Source organism: Macrotis lagotis, chromosome 1 (assembly GCF_037893015.1).
Source record: "Macrotis lagotis isolate mMagLag1 chromosome 1, bilby.v1.9.chrom.fasta, whole genome shotgun sequence".
NCBI lineage: Eukaryota > Metazoa > Chordata > Mammalia > Peramelemorphia > Peramelidae > Macrotis > Macrotis lagotis.
In genome coordinates, this window is record NC_133658.1 from 847,622,636 (window position 1) to 847,649,710 (window position 27,075).

At 37.4% G+C, this 27,075-nt stretch overlaps 2 protein-coding genes and 1 pseudogene across 3 annotated transcripts in view; 1 reads left to right on the forward strand and 2 right to left on the reverse strand.

The window, feature by feature from the left end:
- KIAA0319L (KIAA0319 like) overlaps positions 1 to 27,075 on the reverse strand; it is a 95,062-nt gene that overhangs the window by 60,006 nt on the left and 7,981 nt on the right. The gene's annotated exons all lie outside the window — the stretch shown is intronic.
- On the reverse strand, positions 5 to 5,129 carry LOC141510245 (G protein pathway suppressor 2 pseudogene; annotated as a pseudogene).
- The window catches only part of NCDN (neurochondrin), a 40,528-nt gene continuing 17,768 nt past the window's right edge, over positions 4,316 to 27,075 (forward strand). The window contains exon 1 of the mRNA XM_074217516.1: positions 4,316 to 4,794. The gene's annotated coding sequence lies outside the window, so the exon portion shown is untranslated. The remainder of the gene's footprint in view (positions 4,795 to 27,075) is intronic.

The following is a 27,075-nucleotide window of genomic DNA, read 5'->3' on the forward strand; positions in this document are numbered from 1 at the left end:
GAGAACAAAGAACAAACATATTTTGAAATGATATAAAATCAGAAATTACTGCTCAGCAGAGAGCTGTGAACATCAACAACTTTTAATAAGAGTAGTTTTTTAAATGGATGAACAAGCTATCTAGTGAAAAGAGTAGAGAATGGGAAAGGGAATATTTTAGCTCTGAAGAAACTGTTTGAAGAAGTCTTTCTACCCATTCATTCTCCTCTCTTCTTCATTAGGCTCCTCATTTTTTTTGTTTGTTTTTGCAAGGCAACAGGATTAAGTGACTTGCTCAAAGTCACATGGCTAGGTAATTATTAAGTGTCTGAGATTGGATCATTTTTTTTTGTGAAAGGCATGATAAAACATCTCTAACTGACCAATAGCCACAGAAGCTGCTAGCAGACCAGTATGCTAAACAAACCTAAATATATCCTTTTGATAGTGGCAGAACAAATCATTATTTTAAGTAGCAGTTCTGGCTCTTTGTCTCCTCAACTTTTGCAGTTTTTTTCACCAGCCATTTGAAAAGGTTGTTTTGATCATATTTCTTGACTTCTCAATGGATGAGGGAGGGTTTGGAAGAAGGGAGAGAATTTAGAACTCAAAATTTTAAAAGGATGAATGCTGAAAATAAATAATAAATTTAAGTAAAAGAAAATATTTTGTTTTGCAAAATCATTGTGGTGGCCAAGTTTTTCAAAGAATTCAACCAGGTCAGGAGAGGGATTCTGCCAGAATGACTTGCTTGATAAGAGACTAGGGCATGGATGTAAGGCACTAGGTAAGCAATGTGACACAATGGATAGAAAGGTGCCTTCACGTACAGGCAATATGGCCCTCCCTAAGCAAGACATTAGGCAGCTCTCTTAAGACATAAAAGATTTCCCATGGGAAGAGGCAGGTTCTCCCTAGAAACTTCCTACAATGAGAAAGTCATAAAGGCCATTGAAAACCAGACCAAACCAAACCACCATAACCTTTTACTTAACACAAATGTTATGGGCCCAAAGCTCTGGCTTAGTCTTAATGTGGTGTCAAACACTACATTCTCTGAAGATTTGCCTGATTCTTTTTGCTTTGGGGATGAACATTCAATTCATGTTCCCTGGTGAAGACAAAACTATCATGTGAGTCAAGCTTTATTTAGGAAAGTGAGAACTCCACAAGCACCAAGAGTTTGCTGCATTCAAATCGCCAATTTCCACTGATAAAATTATTTTTAAAAAAATTTTCCTTATTCTGAACCTAAGTAGCAAAAAAAATAAAAATAAAAAACAACCAACCCCAACATTTCCATATACAATGAAGAACTCAGAGAATCCTCTATGAAACTGTGGATCTACATTTCATACACTTGCTTTTAAAAGTATATAACAAATTTCCATTTTAATACTATATAATAAATTCCACATTACTTTCAAAACCATTTGAACTGCCTTCTATTTTCTTCTATGCATTTTTAAATGTTATAATGAACCTCTTTTTATGGGGGGGGGTAAGCATCCCTACTATCATTACTAGCTGTTCTAATTAAAAATTGAGAATAAGAAAAAACTCAAACAACTTAGTAACAAGCAAACAAAATTAATCCACAGTGGATCCACAGTTGCATCATATCTATTCCCTCTATTATTAAGTGGGTAACATGCTTCCTCTGGAGACATTGTACTGCAGAGTTCTCAGGCCTTTCAAAGTGATTTTCTTTATACTGTCACTGTTCTCATATAAATTGTCCTGGTTCCTCCTACTTTGCTCTGCATTTGTTCAGGATTCTCTGAAACTGACTCTTCATCAATTTCTGAGGGCACAATAATATTCTATCACATCTATACACCATAATTTGTTCAGATATTCTCCAACTGTCTAAATGGCAATCTAAAGCATTTCTTTAGATTCTATTTCTTTGCTTCCCCCTTCCCCACTTCAATTTCCCCCTTCTGGATCAGGAGTTTTATTCTTCTAGTTAATCATTCCCTTCTTGGCATTATCTTTCCTTTTAAACCCTATATTCACCCTCAATAGGTCCCAGTCCAAGATTCACTTGGACATAGTTAAGGCTCAGAAGACTCAGGATGAGTATATAAATAGTAATTGTTTCTAAGGGTATTCCTCTCCCAGATTTTTTTTTTGGACTATTTAAAAAAGACCATTCTTTGCCTTATTTCTGACCTAGTCTTAATCACTGAACAAGCCATTCATTGACATAGGCAAACTGAAACCTAGGTAAGTTTAAAAAAATCAAGGTCTCCCATTTTATCTGGGGTCTTCTTCAGGCATCCATTCTCTATATTGACACTGGACTTGGATAGCTTCAGAGGAGAAAGTAAGGCTGCACTCCACACTTCCTCACTTAAATTCAATTCCCTTGCAAGTTATGGCATCACAACCCTGACATCATGGCCATCTTCTAGAATGAAGGACAGAGAATAACCTATACCAAATTGTGTTTTCAACCTTCTTTCGTCTTTTTCAGATAAGAGTGAGGTTTATTTTTATCTTTCCACCTTTTCCTTTATTCACATACTCTTCTTTCCATATTCTCCAATAATAAGAAAAGGAAGTTATACCACCTTCCTCTTTTCTAAGATACTGTACTCTTTTTCCCCCTCCCTTTCCCCAATTAAAACTCTTAAGAGCAGAACCAACCTACCTCCAGGACTTCTGTTTTTCTTTTTGAACTTCCTCAATACCTTGTGAGGACATTAAAGTACACTGGTTTCTTCTCCCTCTATTATAGGAGTTGCCAACCTTTTTTATTTCATAGACCTCTTTGACAGTGTGGTGAAAACTATGAACCCTATTCAGAATAATTTCTTTAAATGCAAAAATAAAACTTATGGAATTATAAAGGAAACCAACTATATAGAAACACAGTTGTCAAAAAAATACACAGACCTTAGGCTAAGAACTTCTGTTCTTATTAAAATGTTAGCTCTACATCACTGTACAACTCCTAATTTCTCAAATAAATTCACCCTTCTAGGTTTCTCTGAATTCTTATGTTTGTATTTCAAAGTTACTATTCATCTCCGGTTTTTTTCATCAGAAATGTTCAAAATCTTCTATTCCATCATTTTTGGCTCTGTAGATTTTACAAGATAAGTTAAAAGTATAAGATATAGCAAAATTACATAATAAGATAATTTTTTGCCCCCTAAACTGAAGGTAATAGTCTTTGTTTTTTGTTCAAACTCCACAATTCTTTCTCTGGATATAGATGGTATTCTTCATTGCAGATAGCCCCAAATTGTACCTGGTTGTTGCTGTACTGAAAGAAAGAGCAAGTCCATCAAGGTTGATCATCACTCCCATGTTGCTGTTAGGGTATACAAGGTTTTTCTGATTCTGCTCATCTCACTCAGCATCAGTTCATACAAATCCCTCCAGGCTTCCCTGAATTCCTGTCTCTCCTGGTTTCTAATAGAACAATAGTGTTCCATGACATACATATACCACAGTTTGTTAAGCCATTCCCCAATTGAAGGACATTTACTTAATTTCCAATTCTTTGCTACCACAAACAGGGCTGCTATGAATATTTTTGTACAAGTGATGTTTTTACCCCTTTTTTCATAATCTCCTCAGGGTATAGACCCAGCAGTGGCATTGCTGGATCAAAGGGTATGCACATTTTTGTTGCCCTTTGGGCATAATTCCAGAATACTTTCCAGAAAGGTTGGATGAGTTCACAGCTCCACCAACAATGTATTAGTGTCCCAGATTTCCCACATCCCTTCCAACATTGATCATTGTCCTTTCTGGTCATACTGGCAGGCCTACCACTTAACTTTTTGGAATGTCATATTTCAAAGTCTCTTACTTATAATAGAACAGGTTATATGAGATTTTTGACTATATAGTTTCTTGGTACTTGAAATGCTGCTTAATACATACTGGCAGTATTTTTTCACTGATATCAAAGTTTTGGATTCTGGATGAGACTATTTGCAATTTCTTTCAGGCAATGGTCAGTGATCTCTTTATATCTTTATATTGCCCTCTGGTTCTGAAGGATCTGAGTAGTTTTTATTTATGATTTTTTTAAATAAAGTGTTCAAGCTTTTTAAAAAAAAATCATGGCTTTCAGGGAGTCTAATGATTTTGAAATCATTTAAATCCTTAACTTGTTTTCTTTTTTTTCCCTGATGTCAGCTTAACTTTATTAATTGGAGATCTGGAGAACCATTGCCCTGAGTCAATTCACTTGTGATAAAAACGTTGATTTTGGCTGTGCTGAATAAAAGGGAGATGGGGGCCTGGTTGGCTGGTGGCTGCAAAGCTTGACTTTCCTGATGGTTGCCTGGGGGTTGGGTGCAGAGCCTGGGGATGCATGGGGTGCAGAGAAGACAAATCAGATCAGACTGCTGATTAGCATGTTCTAGTTGCTTCTGAAGGGACAGGGCATTTCCAGGTTGTAGGAACCCTGTTTGTGTGGGCTGGTAGTGGCCATGTACTGCATAGGACTGTGACTGAGGCTGTGACAGGTACTGAACAGCAGGAAAAGCTGAAGAGGCTCTAAGCTGTTGGCTGGGACTATATCCTGGCTGGGTAGGACCATAGTGAGGTGGGGGCTGAGCTGCCTCATAGGCCCCTCCTAGGCTGCCCTGTAATCGTTTGTGTTCTAAGGTTGCTGCAAAAGCTGCTGACCCCACAAAATGGTGGGTCGTAAACACTTGGGGTCCAAACATCTGCTTGGCCCTATCTGCAGACATAAGAGTTCCAGGTCTGCTGTGTCCTCCAGGGTTCCCCTGCATGCTGAGAAGATGTGTTCCTGTGTGCACAGCTAGACCTTGTTGATAAGCTGCAAATGTAAGTGTTGTCAAATCACTTTGCTCCTTTCGGCACCTTTTCTCTTCCTCATGTAAAACTTTCTTGAGCTGCAAGATGAGCTGATGCTTCTCTTGTAGAGCCAGGAGCTTCTCTTGCAATTTAAGAATCTGTTCTTTGGTTTCTTCTAATGACATCCTTTCTTCCATTTCCTTTTTCTTCCACCTCTCCTGTTCTTCCTTCATTTTCTGTTCCATCATTTTGTCTACCTCCTCTTCCTCCTGTCTCTTCCTCTCCTGCTCCATCATTATGTGTCGATGTAATGCCCTAGTCTGATGGTTATGAGATACTACCTCAGAATATTTTAATTTGCATTTTTTTCATATGACTATTGAGAGCTCTGATATCATCCTCTGAAAACTGCTTGTTTCTTTTGACTATGCTATTTTTAAAATTTGGCTCACTTATCTAAATAATTGAGAAATAAGACCTTTATCAAAGAAACTTGCCTCAATTCCCCTCTCCCATTTCCTGTTTTCCTTCTAATTTTGGTCATAATGGTTTGTGTAAAATCTTTTCAATTTTATGTAATTAAAATTATCCATTTTACCTCCTGTGAATCTCTTATTTTTAGTTTGGTCATGCCTCTTCCCCATTCACAGATGTGATAGGTAATCTTTATATCTAAATCATGTACTTCTTAATTTTTTTTATTTTTTTTTGTTCTATTTCTTTGATCTTTCATTGAATCAAGTTGACCACTTTATCTTATAAGCTATTTATTCTCCTGATTCTTCCGCTGAGTTTTTATTTAATTTTCACTTTGTATTTCATTTTTCCTGTGTACTTATGTAGTCCCAATGAAAAAATCACTTTTTTCCTTTGAGTAGTGCTTGAAGTTTTTATGGAGTTACTCCTTTTTTGAGAAACTGAGGATTTGTAGTAATTTTTTATATAATTTGCTAAATTTTTATATTTACTTTTTTCCCCTCCAGTTTTAGTTCGTAAAAAGGGGCTTTGTGTCAGGATCAAGCGCCAGTATGAGGACAGTTGCTTGATCTAGCCCTGGTTTCCTTGGGTTCATGAATTAGATTCGACATCGATCCTTTGAAGTTCAGAGGTGTGACATATCTCTGGACAGTATGTTAGGGACTTCAGAGCCTTTGGACCTTGGTAGCCTTGATTAGCTGCCACTGCTTTCCTGTATTCCAAAGGTCCTCACCCTGGCCACTCTGGCTGCCAAAGCCTTTTGGGATATAGGTGTTCTGGCTCTCTATTCCTTCCCTTGCTGGTTATTGGCTCTGCTTGTGGGCTCCCTTTCCTACAGTCCTGAGGCTTCTAACTTTTTTTTTATTTATTTAAGGCAATGAGGTTAAATGGCTTGCCCAAGGTCACACAGCTAGGTAATTATTAGGTGTCTGAGGCCACATTTGAACTCAGGTACTTCTGACTCCAAGGCCAGTGCTCTAACTACTATACCACCTAGCTGCCCCAGGCTTTTAGCTTTTTATATTATTTTAAGGCAGAATAAGTTACTTACTATAATTCTTCTTTTAATTCCTTGATCATTTTTCAGTATAGTGTGAACTTTTGGGTTTTGCTGGAGCAGGTATGAGGCTGAGTAGACTGACTCTATTCCAGCACTCATCTTGATCAGATGTTTCTATTAGAAAACTCTTGAGATAAAGGAATTGGAAGGTTAAGGTAGGTTTTTCTCTTTAGTTTTTGAATTGTAAATAAAGTTTTATTGTGTTTAAAAATGTGTTAGCAAATCTTGGTGCTATACAGATGCTGGGCTGGACCCCTGTCTCAAAAAAATGAATATTCCCACTGTGAAGTTACTACTCCATATGCGATATTACCCAGAATACAACAAGGTGGATGGCATTATGCAGTATTTGTTAGTTGGCAATGCAAGATGATTTCTTGTTGTCATTTTTTCTTCACTTATCTTAGTCCTAAACACAAAAAGTTTTCTATTTATGATGTTGAACATAGAACAGAGGTGTCCTGAGGCTTTATTTAGCACATTGTGATCCTAAAACAGTCTCATACCCCAAATCTATGGAAGTACACTACAGATATTTGTGCTGAAAGTTGTTACCAGAGCTGTCATGGTAAAATTTATAGGAAAGAAGGGGGGGAAGACAATTTGGTTATATATCCCAAGATTAGAGAAATAAAAACAAAATGAGAAAACCATCACTACCAATAAAATGTCATTTGATGATATTGATTGGGTAGCATTCTTTGTCTAATAGACCTATTTTACAGAATACTAGAATTAAAAGGATCTTTGATGATGATCTCAATTTTCTACCCTATACAGGAATTCCCTCTTGCCTTACCTGGTCATCCACTTTCTTTTTGAATATTTTCAGTGACAGTCATAATGTTCCATTGCTGGACAATTGAAAAAAAAGTTCTTGATATTCAGCTAAAATTTATGTCATGCAACTGTGACCCAGTCATTTTAGTTCTGCTCTCTGGAACACTAATCAAGTACCCTCCCCTCTGGACAGCCCTCCATGACAATTTATCCTATTTCCAATTAGTCTTCTTCTTCTCTAGAAGAGTAAAAAGAGCACCCATAGTGGAGTCAGAGAACCCCAAAATCCAGCTCTGCCATTTAGTACTGTGTTGGTTAGGCAAGTTTTTTCTTTGCTCTCATCTGTAAAAGAGGAGTAATAATTTCTGCTTACATATATACACCACAGAACTGTTTTAAGAATTAAATGTGCTTGGGGCAGCTAGGTGGCGCAGTGGATAGAGCACTAGCCCTGGAGTCAGGAGCACCTGAGTTCAAATCTGGCCTCAGACACTTAATAATAACCTAGCTGTGTGGCCTTGGGCAAACCACTTAACCCCATTTGCCTTGCAAAAACCTAAAAAAAAAAAGAGAATTAAATGTGTTTTATGACCACTCAGTAGCCCCAAAATATGAGTTTCAATTATTCTAGAACTGAAATAAGACTGATGAGAGAAAGAAGCATGCATGCAGGGATACCATCAATACCAGGCTCTAGCAGCCACTTGGTGGGTTAAGTGAGATGGATGCATACAAATGTAGAAAATACAGCCTTGGTTAAAACTCTTTTAGGCCAGATCCTCATTGGTCTGGCAGACTCCCAGGGTCTAAGCCAAAATGACATCAAATCTCAAAAGCAAAAGGACAATTATCTACAAAGCAGGGTTTCAATCTGGCAGAATCTCAAGCTGAGTAACATTTTTGGAAAATCAGGTATTTTTTGTTGCTATGGAAAGGATGAAGAGGTTAGAAAAGAAAGAGAAGATAAATTCGGTCCTTTTATTTTGGGCCTCACATTAAAAAAAAAAAATGGAGGTTCTTGACATTGAAAATCCATGAAGTCAAAGGTCCTGGTATCTGTTTTTATATTTCTCTTAAGAAACCCAAGGTAGATTCCAATAAAGATGAAGCAGGATCTAGAATAAGTTTCATAATACTATATATTGGGGTGCCAGAATCATCTAAAAGCTTATACAAGACTACATTAACTGCAAGAAGGGATTATATCGAATCCTTTTAGAAAGTCACACTTAATTTGGAAAATGTTTAGTGACAGTGCTGTTGTCTTTGGCATTCTTTACATCTTGGATAACAAATCTGATTTTTCAGGCAAACTTGGAAAAACAGCTGGTTGGCAAATGAAGCAGGAGAAAGGAAGGACATGGCTGTCAGAGCAATACTGGCAAAGGTTCAGGGAACATCATCCTGACCAGTGGTGAAATAACGGCTGTAGTGATGGAAGGGCAGTGATTAGCACTATCGTTTTCACCTAAGAAAGAAAAGAACAGCATCTCTCTGTATAAACAAATCTCTGCTAGAAAACAAATCAGTTCAGTGATTTTAGGGGACTTTACAGGTAGCTCTTACATCTAATTTTCACACATATTGAAACTAACTTCTTTAAAGTCTCACAATTTGCTCCCATTTCTATCTAAATAATTCTCAAAAATGTCCACAGTTCTCAAATTTTTTAATGTTCATTTAGACCTATGATTTATGTTCTCTTGATTTGGTAACAAAAAGTAAAACCTAAATAAACAAAATCTCTCATTATTGCTACTAGGTATATGATTAAAGCTACCTTTTTTTCCCCTGCAACATTCATAAAATATGGATGGTCTGCTAGTGAGTTAGAAACTGAGTCATTTCTACATTAAAATTAAACAGGTTAAAAAAAATAATGCCCAAAATAATAATTAAATTAACCAGGTAGTATAATATCAATTCTATAAGCAAAAACTCATAGGTACAATTTTCAAAACAAATACCTCCAAAGTCACCCCCTCCTTTTCAACTAGTCATTCATATAGACATAAATATCAAGATGTACCACCTCCCTCCCTCTCTTCATATTTTCCCTACCATTGTTCTTTACCAATGGGCAATTTCAAAAAGTGAGGCTGGAAGAACAGATAAAAATCTATTAAGAAGCAGGGTAATGCTTGGAAAAAGCCAGGGTTTACCAATGCCCTCCTCCTTTTCAAAAGGCCCAACACATCCTCCCCACCCGGGCACAGGTTGGAAATAAAAGGTGGCAGCTATCACATAAAGCATTTCTTTGAAAAAAAATTTCTATTCATTACTTCTGCTCTCTGGGTGCCCAGCTTTGTTCATTACCTCATGGGTTAAGTACATCATTTGTTAAGTGTTTTAGCAAGGTTAGTTATTTAAAAGTTAGTAGAAATCAAATGACTTTTTGTTCAAAGTGCCAACTTTTCTAATCTCTACAGTTATTTTTTGATGCCCTGATTACAAATCTCAACTGCTTTGCGGCTTATTTCCTCTGTGACCCTGGACTTACTTCTCTGAGCCTCAGTTTCCTCAATCAACCAAACTACATTCATTTATTAAGCATCCACTGTGAATTGGGCAGTGTTGGAGATAGGAAAAATAAAATAGTTCCTACTCACAAAGAGATAACAAGTACATTTTAAAATATATACCAAATAAAAATGAAGTACATAAACAAAAATCAATACAAAGAAGCCAGATACAAGGTAGTTATAGTGGGCATATCAAGGAAAGTAACTGAGTTTTATCTTTTCTTTTTTTTTCTTTTTAGTTTTTGTAAGGAAATGGGATTAAGTGGCTTGCCCAAGGCCACAAAGCTAGGTAATTATTAAGCGTCTGAGGCCGAATTTGAACCCAGGTACTCCTGACTACAGGGCCGGTGCTCTATCCACTGTGCCACCTAGCTGCCCCTGAGTTTTATCTTAAATGAAAAAGCAGCTCTGAGGGGAGAAGGAAGGATGAGATGTATTCCAGGCTTGCAGGAATGCAAGGGCAAAGGTCCAGACAATAAAAAGGAGAGGTCACATGAGGAGAAAAGACTATTTGGGTTTGTTCAGAGTTGTAGAAGAGAAGCAAAGCCAAAGTTGGGGGTGGGTGTCAGGTGGGGTCAGCCTAAGGAGGGTTTTGAAAGCTAAATAGATGAATTTATAGTTTATCATGGTTAGTAGGAAGCCACTGGAGTTATCTTAGTAAGGGAATCACAGTCACATTGTACTTAAGGAAAATTATTATTTGTCCATTTTTTTTTTAGGTTTTTGCAAGGCAAATGGGGTTAGTGGCTTGCCCAAGGCCACACAGCTAGGTAATTATTAAGTGTCTGAGACCGGATTTGAACCCAGGTACTCCGGACTCCAAGGCCGGTGCTTTATCCACTATGCCACCTAGCCACCCCTGTTTGTCCCTTATTTTTGAAGAGAGCTAATAACATTATGAAGGTGATATCTAGGCTTGTTAGTGAACTGGATTTAAGTGAGGCAGAACTGTGCAAAGTGGACTCACTCTCTCCTCCAGAGTCATAGGAGTCCAGGGGTAAGACAAAAGTCAAGATGACTGCTGATAGCCTAGGATCTTAAGGAAAATTAGCTTGGCAGTGGTGTACAGGATGGACTGGAGGGATGGGCAGATGAAGTAGGGTAATCAATTAGGAGGTTATTAATAACCTAGGCAAGAGGTGGTGAGGATATGAACAAAAGCAGTATCTGCATGAGTAGAGAAAAGATGTCAGATATAAGAAAAATAGAGGTAGCAACAGCCCTGGAGTCAGGAGTACCTGAGTTCAAATCCGGCCTCAGACACTTAATAATAACCTAGCTGTGTGGCCTTGGGCAAACCACTTAACCCCATCTATCTTTATAAGATATGGCAATAGATTGGGGATGGATTTGCATGAACTGATGCTGAGTGAGATGAGCAGAACCAGAAAAACACTGTACACCCTAACAGCAACATGGGAGTGATGTTCAACCTTGAAGGACTTGCTCATTCTATCAGTGCAACAATCGGTAACAATTTTGGGCTGTCTGCAAAGGAGAGTGCCATCGGTATCCAGATAAGGAGCTGTGGAGTTTGAACAAAGTGTAAGGACTATTCCCTTTAATTTAGAAAAAAACAGATATCTTATTGTCTGATCTTGTTACCTCTTAGACTTCTCTTCTATTCTTTAAGGATATGATTTCTCTCTCATCACACCCAATTTGGATCAAGGTACAACATGGAAACAAAGTAAAGACTGACAGAGAGCTTTCCGTGGGGGTGGGGGGGGGAAGGGAAGCAAGATTGGGGGGAGAATTGTAAAACTCAAATAATATCTTTAATAAAAATAAATTAAAAATATATTGGGGATGCAGTATGAAGGAGAATGAAGATTCTAGAATAGTGCTGATACAAACTTAGGAAACTAGAAGGATGTGGATGCCACTGGCAGAAATAGGAAAAGTCTGAAGAAAGGAGGTTTTGGGGGAAAAATAATGAGTTTTAGATATATTAAGTGTGAAATGTCTGGTTAAGAACATTAAATAGGCAATTGATGATGTAGGACTGAAGCTCTGAGGAGAGTCTCAGGATGAATATACATGTGTATATTTATGATGGCAATATTTAACCTTCATCGGGAAAATGGAGACACTACTGGCCTCAGACACTTAATATTTTCTTAGCTGTGTGAGTTTGGGCAAGTCAATTAACCCCATTGCCTTGCAAAATTTTTTAAAAAAAGGCTTAAATGTTTACTGGCTGATTTGATTATAGGGAGGATCAAATAATATACAAATGAAATCTTGTTATAACCATAAAGTTTCTATATATGTGTGAGCAATTATTACAGTTCTATTTAATGTGTCCATGAAATTCCAGTGAATTTTGAAGTTAAATTAATGGAAAAGAGACACAACTAAATATAAAATATATTTAGACACATGACTGAACAGAATTAGGGAATATATTGCTATCATGAAGAATTCAGTTAATAGTTGTCAGTCTGATAGAACCTTGCAATACCTAAAAACAGTGAGTCTCTTTACTAGGGAAGTCTTGTCACAAAATTTTAAAAAAATTTTCGGTTTTGTGAGGCAATGGGATTAAATGACTTGCTCAAGGTCATACAGCTAAGTATCAAATATCTGAGACCAGATTTGAACTTAGGTCCTCGTGACTCCTGGGACTGATGCTCTCTATCTGCTGTGCCACCTAGCTATTCCCATCACAAACTTTTGATAACCTGAGTAAACTGCAAATCAGCAGTAACTGTATACTACATGCCCCCACATACAAGAGAAGAAAAGTTAAATTTTTTTAAAAAAATGTAGTGTGTGTCTATAGTGTAAGTTATAGGGGGAAAAAAATCAACTATCTCCCTAAATCCATTTTCCTTTACATTTGAGTTTACTTTGTTCACTGATGTACCATAGCTATCACTGGTTTCCCAGGAAGGATTAAAAAAAGAATCCCACAAGATCATCTGTTTTTTCACAAAATTCTAGAAGAAATTCCAAACTGATATCAAAAAATGGTCTTAATTCATATTCAACAGTAAAAAAATGATTTAAAAATAAAATATGAAAAATGCAACTTGAAATTACTAAGCTTTCAGTCTTCTGTGACCCATCAAAGTAAACTTAAATATTTTATCTCTTCTTTTTGGATTGAAAAAAGGATAGGAGAGAAAAATACTCCTGCTTGTTAGGAAAACAAATGCTCATCAATGAACAGAAGAACAATGAAGGAAGAGTGAAGTGGAAGGACTAAATCCAATATTCAATAAATCTACTTATTCAACACTTACTAAGTAATTGTGTCCTAAATGTCTTGGTGCAATTTAAAAGTTTTTTTAAAATTTCTTTTTAAATTTTTTTTTATTTATTTAAGGTAATGGTTCAGTGACTTACCCAAGGTCACGCAGCTAGGTTATTATTAAGTGTCTGAAATCAAGTTTGAACTCAGGTTCTCCTAACTCCAGGGCTGGTGCTCTATCTACTATGCCACCTAGCTGTCCCCAGTTTAAAAGTTTTAAGATGAAAACTACTTTAAGACTTCTAGAATATGCTGTATATCATGTAGTAATGATAATAATAGATATTTGTGGACCAATCTGTGCTTTATAATATATGTAATGCATTTTATTATATATGTGGCTCACCATAATCCTGTATTAGGTATTACACATATTGTCCTTATTTTACCAGTGAAAGATCTGAAGCCTAGAGCAATAAGATCACTTGCTTGGAGTCACAGAATTAAAACCTAGATTCCTCTTGATTCTTATTCCTAGCTACCACATGTTTATTTTAAGTGATCTTCACAAAAACACTGCAAGGTATGTAGAACTGATATTTATTTTGTACAAACTTTTATGTATTTTCTTCAAAAAATGTAAGCTCCCTGAAGGCAGGTGCTGTCTTTTCAATCCCTAGCATAACGCTTGGCTTAAATTAAGTACTTATCTATCAACTAGTAAGTATTTATTAAGCACTTAGTATTTGCCAGGCACTATGTTAAAAATGCTACAAATACCAAGAAAAATGGAAATAGTCTCTGCCTAGAAGAAGCTTCCATTCTTTTTTTTTTTTGCAAGGCAATGGGTTAAGTGGCTTGCCCAAGGCCACACAGCTGGTTAATTATTAAGTGTCTGAGGCCAGATTTGAACTTAGGTGCTCCTGACTCCAGGGCTGGTGTTCTATCCACTGCACAAATTAGCCTCCCCAGAAGCTCAGAAGCTTCCATTCTAATGAGGGAGATACAGCAGGTACATAAATAGGCATATTCTAGAAACATGCAGAGTAGACTGAAAGAAACCTTAGAGGTCAAAGCACTAAGCTGTTTGGAGGATTGGGAAAGGTCTCTTGTCAAAAGGGGCCCTAAAACTGAGTCTTGAAGGAAGCCCTGGACTCTAAGGGGCAGAAATAAGGAAAGAGCATACCAGGCTTGGAGGAAAACCAGCGCAAAGGGTCAGAGTTGAAACACAGAACATAAACCTGTAGTGTTAGACTTTAGAGAGCATGGAGAGGAGGAGGGTGAAGAAAGACTAGAAAAAAGGATCAGTTTAGGAAGAGTTTCCAATGTCAAAGACATTGATATTGATCAAAGGAACTTCCTGGAACTTGGAGGTGATATGGTAAGACTTATATTTTAGGCAGGAATTCTTAACCTAAGATCCATAGATCCTTCCCCTGTCAAGGAGTCTGTGGATAAGTTCATGGACCTCCTTTAATTCAAGGGAGTAAATAAACTTGTATGGGAAAAAAATTACATTTTAATTTTTACTAACTTCTGATGAATGTTATCATTTCCTTCCACTAAAAATAATTACATAAAACATTATTTTGAGGAGAGAGAGACCACAGGCTTCAATAGAATGCCAAATGGGTTCATAATATCAAAAAGGCAAGACCTCTGCTTTAGGAGACTTGTGGCAGATGGATTAGGAAAAAATACCAGTGAGGAAGTTATCACAATAGTCCAGGTGGGAGGGTCTGAAAGAGGGTGGTAGTTATGTGAGTAGAGAAGAGAGAAACAACAAAGAGAAAGAAACAAGAGTTGACAGTCAAGAATGACACTGAAGTTGCAAATCTAGGGACCATCTCTATGCAGATAATTTCCATAATCCTATAGGTAGTCTCAGACTCTACCAACTGAGCTCTATTTTCATATTACTGATCAGGAAATCTGCATAGAGATGGTGGAAGCTGATATGGGCAGGGAAAAAGAAAGCACAGAGGAAGAAGAAAAGAGAGCTCAGGACAGAGCAGTGGGGCACACCTACAATTACTAAGTGTGATAAAGATCCTGCAAGAGACTAAGAAGGAACTGTCAGATAAGTATATAAAGAAGTAAGAAAAAAAGTGTTTCAAAAACCCAGAAAATTGAGAATATTCAGGAGATGGTCAACAGTATCCAAATGCTACTGAGAAGCCACATGGTATAAGCACTAAGAAGAAACTATTAGATTTGGCAGTTTAAAAGAACACTTGTTGGGTGGCTAGGTGGCACAGTGGATGAAGCACCAGTCCTGGAGTCAGGAGTACCTGGGTTCAAGTCCGGCCTCAGTCACTTAATAATTACCTAGCTGTGTGGCCTTGGGCAAGCCACTTAACCCCGTTTGCCTTGCAAAAAAAAAAAAAAGAACACTTGTAACTATGGGGCTATGGAGAGAGCAGTTTCAGTTGAAGGGTAAGATTAGAAGTCAGAAGTCAGAATATAGAAGGTTTCAAAGAGCGTATTTATTATGCCAATTTGGACATAAGAAACTTGAAACTCAGAAAGATTAAGTGAATTACCCATGGTCATACAGATCAGAAGTGGCTAATAAGTGGTAGGACTAGAACTTAGTCTGCTGAGACTTCTAATCTAGTATTCTATACAGACTTATTCCTAACTAAAGCGGCACTATCTTTACATAGTACTTGGCACAGTATAAGAACTTAATAAATGCTTGTGATTGATCAAATTTCCAAATCAAACCTTTTTCCAAACTTCAACTTTCTTCCCAGTTGGATCAAAGAGACGTTTTTAATTCACTCACTTAATTTTCTTTCCTTTTTTTTTTAGTAATTATATACTTAAATATTAAAACATCAAGACAATGAATTAAACTGGCTTGGCAACCATTAACACTGAAACAAATGAATTTTAGTGTAGAAAATGTCACAATAATTTGCAAAGTAAATGTAAAAACATTCCTGTCACTCCCTCTAAATATCAGATTTCTTTATCTCTTTGTTCCCCATTTACTTTTCTTTTCCTATAGAACTACATCTTCTGGGATTCTTCTGTTCATTCATATATTTCAGACCTCTTAAGGATAAGCTATACTCTCCATCTTACTGGAACGATCATCACTCAGAAGCCATTTCACTTTCTAGCTAAACCTGTTATGGAAAATGGCTTCCCAACAATAGGGAGGGGTAGTAGAGAGAATAATCAATAGTAACTTAAAACAAAGAACAGAGGAGAAACCTACCTGAGAGAACATTTAGATCATCTCAAATCTCCATCCTCATACCACTTCTTTTGGGATATAAGGATAAAAAAGCAGTTTTTAAAATCTACCTGCAATCCCTTGAGGAAAAAGTATGGCAAATATCCTAACAGCATGCCAATATTTACATTCTACTTCCAAGATATGTCATTAAATCAAAATTTCACAATAAGTAGATATAGTTGTTATTAAGTTCCTAAAGACTCCATCCATCAAGTTTCAACCCAAACTAGTTTATATACCTAAGTTATAAATGGGAGTATTATACCAATCATCACTATTATGCTCGAAATAGCTCTTCAACCATAAAGTCACCTGCTTAGAAACAACCAAATCAGGAGGCCTGTAAAACATTTAAAAGCTAATTTGAAACAAATGATTAAACTATGTGCTTTTAAAACATATGAATAAGAGACTGCATTGCTGCATATGATGTACTTAGAATCTCCTTGTTTAGTTGTCTCTCCCACCACCTTATGACTGAAAGGCTCTCTAGAGAATGCTGTCAGCAGAGAGGCATTTCTCCAAAAACAGAGAATGAATATGCCTACACTCCTTCAATATAATACCTTTTCTGTACTTTAGAAAGCAAAGCCATCAAGTAGCAAGAGAGAAGTCTTAGCCTGTACAGCAGGATGTTTTTAGAGAAATAATCCTACTGGAAAAGAAAAGCACTGGAATAGCATCAGCAGCAACCATAGCTGTGGTACCTGCCCAAAAACAGGACTTCTAGGTTTCACTGGTAACAGACAAAGCAACTGTTCCCTCAGATTGTATTAAAGGACTATTCATATTCACCAATCACACCAATGAAATGGAAAGTTCTAGAAACTTAGGGCCCAAACCCTGGGTCAGAACACTGTCCTATAATAAGGTTTTATTTATGTTCAATATTTTTTGACTTCTATTCTCTTTGGGACTTTATGCTAGAGCTCAATGGATAAAGAGATGAATTTCAGGCTATTAAAAAGGAGTTTATAGGTCAATACTAGGAATAAATGCATAAATAAATATAATCCAAAGATTATAAGAGTGCAGAAAATAGATACAAGATGCTATATGGCTTCAGAAGGTTTAAGTTTGGGGGACACTAATGCAGTATTGGTGGAGTGGTGATTCAATCATTCTGGAGAACAATTTAGAGCTATGCCCAAAGGGCAATAAAACTTTGTATGCCCTTTCATCCAGCAATAGCACTACTAGATCTGTACCCCAAAGACATTATAAAAAAGGTAAAAGGGCCTACATGTACACAAATATTTATAGCAGTTCTTTTTTGTGATGACAAAGAACTGGAAACTGAGGGAATGCCCATCAATGCCATTTGGCTGAATAAGTTGTGGTATATGAATGTAATGGAATTTTATTGTTTTGTAAGAAATCATGAGCAGGCAGATCTCAGAAAAACCTGGAAAGACTTACATGAACTGATGCTGAATGAAGTGAGCAGAACCAAGAGAACACTATACACAGTAACAGCAACACTGCACTATGATAAACTTAGCAATTCTCAGTAATAAAGTGACCAAAGACAATTCCAAGAGACTTATGATAGAAAATGCCATCCACATCCAAAGAACCCTAGAAACTGAATACAGACTGAAGCATACTCTTCACTTTTAAGAATTTGTTTAGTTTTTTCTTTCTCATGGTTTTCTTCCTTTTGTTTTGATTTTTCTTTCACATCTTGACTAATATGGAAATGTTTATCATAATTGTACATGTATAACCTATATCAGATTACCTGCTGTCTTGGGGAGGAGGAGAATTAAAAGGTAGGAAGGAAAAAACTGGAACTCAAAATCTTACAAAAAAGAATGCTGAAAACTATCTTGACATGTAATTTGAAAAAAAAAATTAAGATTTTATTTATTTTGAGTTTTACAATTTTTCTCCTATTTTTGCTTCCCTCATTGTTTCCATGGTATACATTGATCTAAGTTGAATGTGATAAGAGAGAAATCAGATCCTTAAGGAAGAAAAATAAAGCATAGGAAATAGCAAAATTACATAATGAGATAATGATTTTTTCCCCAAAAATTAAGGGTAATAGTCTTTGGTCTTTATTCAAACTCCACAATTCTTTCTCTGGAAACAGATGGTATTCTACATCGCAGATGGTCCAAAATTGTGCCTGATTGTTGCACTGATGGAATGAGCAAGTCCATCAAGGTTGAGCATCACCCCCATGTTGCTGTTAGGGTATACAGTGTTTTTCTGGTTCTGCTCATCTCGCTTAGCATCAGTTCATGCAAATCCTTCCATGCTTCCCTGAATTCCCATCCCTCCTGGTTTCTAATAGGACAATAGTGTTCCATGACATACATAGACTATAGTTTGTTAAGCCATTCCCCAAATGAAGGACATTCACTTAATTTCCAATTCTTTGCCATCACAAACAGGGCTGCTAGAAAATTTTTTTTTAATTAAAAAGTTTTTAGTTTTTTTAAGTGGTCTTGAAAGAACATGAAGGCATGTCTGGTAAAACTCCAATTTTCAACTGAACAAATATTTATTAGCCACCTACTCTAGTACAGGGTACTCAACTGTAAATTGTAACAGGATTATTACTCTAAATAATGAAATGAAATCATCAATGTGAGTATGATCTCCACCAATGCAAATCACTACTCACCCCTCCTTTGTACCCTTTGCAATTCTAGTCCATTGCTCTATTGAAGACCTACCCCAAATCTTGTCCTTGAGAATATCTTTTACATCACTTCTTAGTTGACAACATGCCTTCTTACACTCACTACCATGTATCCTTCCATTCTCTTTTGGTCTCTGGAAATGATGATCCCTTTAAAGATGAAAATGTTCCATAATTCATAAATCATATAGCATAACCAAGGATTTTATTGTTTTTTTTAACAAGGCAGTGCGGTTAAGTGATTTACCCAGGGTCACACAGCTAGTAATTATTAAGTGTCTGAGGCCAAATTTGAACTCAGGTACTCCTGACTCCAAGGCCAGTGCTCTATCCACTGTACTACCCAGCTGCCCCCTATAACCAGGGATTTTAAGACTCTGTCTAATTTCAAAAGGGATACCATCTAATCTTCTACACCTACTAAGTTCTGAATGGACTCAAAGTTTAGTATTTTGTATAAACTACCTTCACTTGAACCAATCTGGTATTCCTTTGACTCAATAGTTCCCAGGAATACTCTTGCCTATCTATCCAAAAGTTCCCCCAAGGACTGGGGAAAACAAGATAGAAGTCTTAGAGTATTTGAAGGACAGCCATATTGAGGAAGGACCAGAATTGTTCCATTTGTTCCTAGGAAGACAGAACCAGAAGCAATGGATGGAAGTTGCAAGGGGATAAATTTAAGTTTCATGTTAGGAAAAATTTACCAACAATTAGAACTCTTCAAAAATGGAATGGGCTGTCAAAAGAGGTGGTGCAATTCCCTTCCTTGGAGGACTTTTAGCAGAGACTATGTATCAAACTACTTTTTCTGTCTCCTTTGTTGGATCCCTCTCCGGATCACAGCCTCTAACTGTAGGTATACCCGGGGTCTATCCTGGGCCTTCTTTTCTTCTCATCAGTTCCTATGGATTCAATTATAATCTCTATGATGATAATTTTAAAATTTATGTATCCTGTCTCAACCTCTCTGTTGACCTCCAATCTTTCCTCTTCAACTTCCTTTCAGATGTCTCCTATTAGATGTTCAGTGGACATCTTAAAACTTAATAAGTTCAAATTTAAACTCATCTTTTCCCCTACATCTTCTCTCCTTTCACATTTTGCTAGTGTTGAAGTACCACAATCTTCCCTATCCCTCAGGCTCACAACCTAGGTGTCATCCGTGATTCCTTACAATCCATTTTCCCCTCAACCCCCATGTCAAATCCAATAGCCAAAACCTATTGATTAATTTTTGCAAGTTCTCTAGAACATACTCCCTTCTCTCCTCCAACATTCTCCCCTGTACTATCTTGGTGTGGATATTTTTATAACTTTATATTAGGACCAGTGCAATATCCTGTTGGTGGGTCTGCTTGCAATAAGTCCTCACTCCAGTACAACCTCCATATTCAGCTGTCAAAGTGATTTCCCTAAAGTATAGGTCTGATCTTATTACCCCCAACCTCCTTTCTCCTTCCCCCAACAACTCCAGTGATTTCATATTGAAAGCCCTTTATAATCTATTCCTACCGAATTCTACCTTTGCAGTCTTCTTACATCTTACTACTCTTCAATCCAGTAAGAATGGACCTGGTTGCTGTTCCATGAATAAGACCTTTGGCTCTGGGTATTTTCTCTGGCTGTCTCCTAAGCCTGAAAGGTTCTTCCTTTTCCTCCTCCCCAACACCTTTATCTTTCCCTCCTAGTTCCTTTCAAGTTTCAACTAAAATCTCAACTTTTACAAGCAGCCTCTCCCAAGCCCTCTTAATTATAGTGCCTTCCCTTGTTCATGCAGATTTGTTTATTTGTGGTTTCCCCTATTAAATTATGAACTCCTTGAGAGCAGAAACTATCTTCTATCTCTTTTCTGGATCCCTAGAAATTATCACAGGGCCTGGCACATAGTAGGTGATTCATACTTAGTGACTGATTATGCTTTGAGTGCATGAACTAGGAAGACAAAAGATCTATACATCAGTAACTGGTATCTCTTTTTATATATCTGTACTTTTAGGCTGCTTATAATTTTCACAATCTAGCTTCAGAAACAGACAATGAAATTACATCCTAATTTGGTCTTGCAGAATTATAGAGAAAAGAAAACTCCTGACCAGGAAGGATGCACTCTCTGTAACCACAGGGAAGCCTGCATTCCTGTCCTCCCTAACCCATGTAGTAGGAATAAGGCTCACATCTCTTACCTCAGAAGTAGCATTAATCCTCAGGTGGTGAATTTATCACACACACACACATCACATACACATACACACACACACACACACACACACACACACACACACACACAAAACCCTGGAAACACGTGCTCCAAGACTGGATCCCCCACCCTTGCTTTTTCCTTCTACACCAGAAAAGAAGAGTTTCAATGCTGCCAGAATTGCAGCTCCCACATGAAATACCTGGAGTGGGGGCAAAACAGCTTGATCAGAACAGCTTGGGGAGGGAGATTAGGTTGAAGAGAAAGTCAATCTTATATAAAAGAGAAGGGGGAATTTTCATTACTGCCTCAAAAGAGCTACAATTCTGTTTGTGGTCTCACTAATCAAAATTTTAGACTTGGGACCCTGGCCATTAACAGTTATGCAGCTAAAATAGAGAGAGAAAGACATGCCAAAATGCACTGCATTACTTGAACTCTTCCTAGAAAGGAATGCCAGGATGCAGCTTCCATCAGCACTCAGGGAAGCAAGGTTGGGAGCAATTCTAAAAACCCAAGCACTTAGAGCCAAACAAAGTGGGGCACAGAAGTGGCAAAAGGAACTCTTGGCACTGATCTTTGGTACATGGGGTGATCTTGCCAAGGGCCAAGTGCCTCAGACAGTCCCAGCAGGATACAGATTATTCAGACTTTCTAAAAGAAGCCAGGTTCTTCAGTCATTTTGTATGAGGCTGCTTCATTTAATCTGATTAAGACTCACTCATTATCTCCTGCCCACTCCCAAAAGCCTCCAGCTGACTCAGGTCATCCTCAGACAAACACAATGAACCTCATGAAACCATCAGAAAAGCCATTTCCAGGTAGATAGAATTTTTTTTTTAATTTTTGGGTTGAATCTGATATTCAGGGTTTGGACTTGTTACTGCAGGCCAAGAGCAGTTTAACCAAATCTACTACTCTACAGCTTGGTTAACAGTCATCACTGATCTCATTACCTGAAAATAAAAGTGATCATTTATTAATTTAGAACCAAAAAGAGGTAACCAAAGATAAATTCAATTTGGAAATAAGACAGTCTTCCAAAAAATGCAGCTAATGCTGTTACCTTGGCTAAGTCCCACAACTTTTCTGGGCCTCAGTTTCTCTTCCATAAAATGAATGAATTGGACTTGAAGGCCCCCTGAGATCTCCCTCTCAGCTCAAGAGCTACTGTTCTTTTATGTTTGAATGACATCTTGTAATTTGAAAGAATCTTTGTATTCTGTCCCTTCGAGGGCATTCCATATATCTCACACATAGCTCCCCTACTATTCCTGGCACCATATAATCTATGATTATATCTACTTCCAAAGATGAGCTCTGTTCCACAAGAATAAAATGTCCAGGGGCAGCTAGGTGGTGCAGTAGATAGAGCACCAGCCCTGGAGTCAGGAGGATCTAAGTTCAAATCTGACCTCAGATACTTAATTACTTAGATGTGTGACCTTGGGCAAGTCACCTAACTCCATTGCCTTGCAAAAACAACAACAAAAGAATAAAATGCCATGTCATAAAGAAGCAGCAAATCTACTCTGAGAAAAGTATTCCAATCAGCTCAAGTAAGAGCTAGTTTGATGGTAACACAGGAAGCATTCTGGACTGAGCTCCTTTGGGAGGAGAGAAAAGCCACCAGATAGCAATTATGCTCCCTATTGACATATTCTATTTACAGAAAATGCTGAAACATTGAAGTAAGACCAAGTCATGGGCTTTAACCAGCTTCATCCTTGTCAGGCTATATTAGAAGAAGTCTACTTGCCCAGACTAAGCAAATAAGCAGGCTGCCTGCCTCAAGGGCACATCTGACCTGATTACACTTTACAGTGTGAGACTGTGATTCCAATAGACAGATCAGAATGAGAGATTTAGCAGGGTCTATGAATCTGCTCAAACCAGAATCTTCTTGGGAAGGAGCAAAAAGCTAACCAAGCCAAGGGGTTTTTAGTTTACTCAGTGAAGGGTGTTTCACATCAATTCCCAGTACTAACGGGAAGGAAAAAAAACCCCAGCAGATCTTACTTAACAGGAGTTTAACCCTCTTTTGGAGTTTTCTTAGCAAAGATACTGAAGAGTCTACCATTTCCTTTTCTAGCTAATTTAACAAAGGAAGAAACTGAGGCAAATAGGGTCAAGTGATTCACCCAGGATCACACAAGAGTAAGTAAGTGTTTAAGGCTGATTTTGAAGTTAAGAGTCTTCCTCAACACAGGTCCAATGCTCTATCAACTTTGTCACCTGGTTTCTATTTAGGAGATGTAAAAAATAAGCCAAATCTCTGAATCGATAGATAGATTGCACTTTGGTTGAACAAATTCCACTGCTAATTTATTACATCCTCTCCTGAGGAACTATCAAAGACCATCAATTTGAGGCAGGATCAAAACTGAATTAGATTTGCTATCCAATTATACTATTTCTCTCACACAATTTCATTATGGCCCAAAGAAAGAAGCAAGCATATGTCTGAACAGTACCTCATAAGGCCAAAAAAATAAAACCAAACCCAAATTATAATTTTTCACGGTAACTATAGTAAAGAATTTAACAGGATAACAGGATCAGTTTTTTTTTGCAGAGTGCTTCAACAAGAGACAGTGATTTGGTTTCAGTGAAGAAGGCAGACTGCCAAGGTTTCTGGTTTGCTTTAAGGAATCTCAATAGTCTGCCCTTTCAAGTGGATTCCATGTTCTTCAGGCCCCCAATCCCAACCTCTCCCCATCCTCCCCTTTTACCCAAACATTGAAATTTACACAGCTCACTGAAATTGTGGGATAACATAATCCCACAGACTTGTTTAAAAGCTAGTTGGATTTCAGAATCCAAAAGGTTACAGTAACACAGTGATGGTTTTTGTTAACAGCCAGAGAACTTTACTCAGTAATTTTCCCCTGGCTACCATGCACTCAAATCATTATTTGAACAATCTAGAGAGAGAAAGACTTAGAATTAATAATTTATCACCTTCTCTTACTGCAATGTAGTCAAGAAAATAGGACACTTTGGCAGGAGAAAGATGCTGCTCAAGTCTCACAAGTTATAATACATCCTATTAATCATTTATCTATTGTACCCTTTATCAGGTGCCTGGTGGACACATAAAAGAGGGGAACGATACAGATAAAATGTCACCTTGGAGGAGCTCTCTTTATTCGTGGAACAAAACAGATGAACTTCTAAAACACTACTTTTTCAGTAGGAAAAAGGACTATCCTGGGTTCTTGAAATTAGGTTGGCCTAAATTTTTCTTCCAAGTTTATCTCCTGGAAATGTTATCCTTCTCATATATACATACCAGTCAAACTGGATCTCTCAATATTCTCTGTCCATTCCAGGGTTCTTCATTCCTTCTATCTGAAATGTCCCACCTTTCTCAACCTTTACTTCCCACTCCAAATCTCGCTGTCTGATTGATATTCTTCAAAATCCAGCTCAAACAACACGTTCTCCATAAAGTCTTCTGTGGCTCCCCCTGCCTCCCACCCCTTCTTCCTCTCTCTGCCAGCCAGAAGTGATCTCTTCTTCCCTCTTAGTCCTATTTTATTTTGGTTGTACTTCTCACTGAATTTATCACATTGTATATTGTATCGGATTTAATTTTGTACTTGTCTAACATCTGTTTCTTGAATGCAGGGACAATGCACTATTAAGATTTGTATCCTCATTTATCCAACCTTTCTGGAGAGCAATTTAGAATTTTGCCCTAAGGGCAACAAAAATGTGCATTCCCTTGGATCCAGCAATACCACTACTGGGTCTTTACCCTGAAGAGATTATGAAAAAGGGTAAAAAACATCACTTGTACAAAAATATTCATGGCAGCCCTATTTGTGGTGGCAAAGAATTGGAAATTAAGTGTATGTCCTTCAATTGGGGAATGGCTTAAACTGTGGTATAGGTATGTCATGGAACACTACTGTCCTATTAGAAACCAGGAGGAATGGGAATTCAGGGAAGCCTGGAGAGATTTGCATGAACTGATGCTAAGTGAGATGAGCAGAACCAGAAAAACACTGTACACCCTAACAGCAACATGGGGGTGATGCTCAACCTTGATGGACTTGCTCATTCCATCAGTGCAACAATCAGGGACAATTTTGGGATATCTGTGATGGAGAATACCATCTGTATCCAGAGAAAGAATTGTGGAGTTTGAACAAAGACCAAAGACTATTTACCTTCAATTTGGAAAAAAAACACGTTATCTTATTATGTAATTTTTGTAATTTTGCTATCTCTTATACATTATTTTTATTCCTTAAGGATATGACTTCTCTCTCATCACATTCAACTTAGATCAATACACACACACACACACACACACACACACACACACACATACCATGGAAACAATGTAAAGACTACCTTCTGTGGGGGTGGGGTGGGAGGAGGGAAGCAAGAATAGGGGAAAAAAATTGTAAAACTCAAAATAAAGAAAATCTTTCTAAAAAAAAAATGTCTACCCTCCACAATCATGAGGGCAGCAATCTTTTCCAAGTAAAGGATTCAGAAAGGCAGATACCTCCTTCTTTCCAATGACTATTAACAAAATCTTAATTCTCTAGTGTAGAAAGTAAAAGAACAAGAGAATGGCAACTTCAACTAAGAGAAAAAAGAACTTTCCTTTGAAACATGGAGAGCTTTAATGAACAGGAAATAGTGACAGGTTATTTACTATAGACATAGATTCAGATATTATAATATGGTGACATATGTGGAAACAGCAAGGTATCAAAGGGGAAGTGCTAGACCTGGAGTTAGTTAGACACCTTGGTTCAAACTGAGCTTCAGACACTCATTACCTATACAACTTTGAGCAAGTCACTTAACCACTGTTTATCTCATTTTCCTCAACTGTAAAATGGGAATGATGATGGCACTTACTTTCTAAGGTTGTTGTGAGGTTCAAATGAGATAATATATGCAAAGTACTTAGTACCGTGTGTAGCATAGAAGAGCATTACGTAAACACTTTGTTGAAGTTCAGTCATTTTTCAGTCATGTCCAGTTCTCTGTGACCCCATTTGGGGTTTTCTTGGCAAGGATATAAGAGTGGTGTGCTATTTCCTTCTCCCTCATTATAAAGATGAGAAAACCAAGGCAGAGTTAAATGACTTCCCTAAGAGCCATATAGTTGGTATCTAAGGTCACATTTGAACTCAAGAAAATGAGTCTTTCTATTAACTCTATTAATGATTCCATCTTCTTGAGGTGTTTGTCAAATAACATATATTAACCTGGCTCTTCCCCAATCACTTCACTCTTCTCATCGGTAAATTGGATATGTTCTCAGTCCAGCTTCTCTGTGAGGCTGTTCTTGACTACTCCACTCTAATGTTCTCTCTCTCTCCTCCCTCCTCTGCATTTCCATGACATTCATTTAATATCTATATCTCACAATGTAATACTAAATTAGAATCTGCCTTGTATTGCTTATCTCGAGCAATAAACTTTGTGAGGGCTCTAGATTTTTAATAGTGAACCTGGATTAGAATATAGGATCTGGGGGTGGCTAGGTGGCATAGTGGATAAAGCACCGGCCTTGGAGTCAGGAGTACCTGGGTTCAAATCCGGTCTCAGACACTTAATAATTACTTAGCTGTGTGGCCATGGGCAAGCCACTTAACCCCGTTTGCCTTGCAAAAACCTGAAAACAAAACAAAACAAAAGAATACAGGATCTGCAAACAGATCAGTTCAGACACAATTTCTACTAAGAAATAAAAATTCAGAAAATTTGAAGTTGAATCAATTTCTGAAGTACTGAACTACTTTGGTTCATGGATAGTAGGTAAGCCTTGAAGCTTAGGAAAGCCTATGTTCAAATCCTGCCTCTGATGGCTTTGTGACCTTTGTCAAGTCACACAATCTTTGAGTGTTTTAGGCAATTTTCTAAGACTATCAGATGCAGAGAAGATACCCAATTACATTGGAAAAAAAGAATTTCCTTACTTGAGAATTTTCTATATAAATGAAATCATATATCCTGTCTCTATCCTCAATTTAGTGAAAAGCTGGAGGGAAAAAAAGAGAGAAAAATAGGGAATTCATGAATCAAATTCAACTGGAGACTTTTATCAGACCAATTATAAATCTAATTAATCCTGTTAAAGAGGAAACTTTAGTATTGATTTCCAGAGTTACCAGTGAAGAGATCCATTATTTCTATACCAGTGGCTGCTG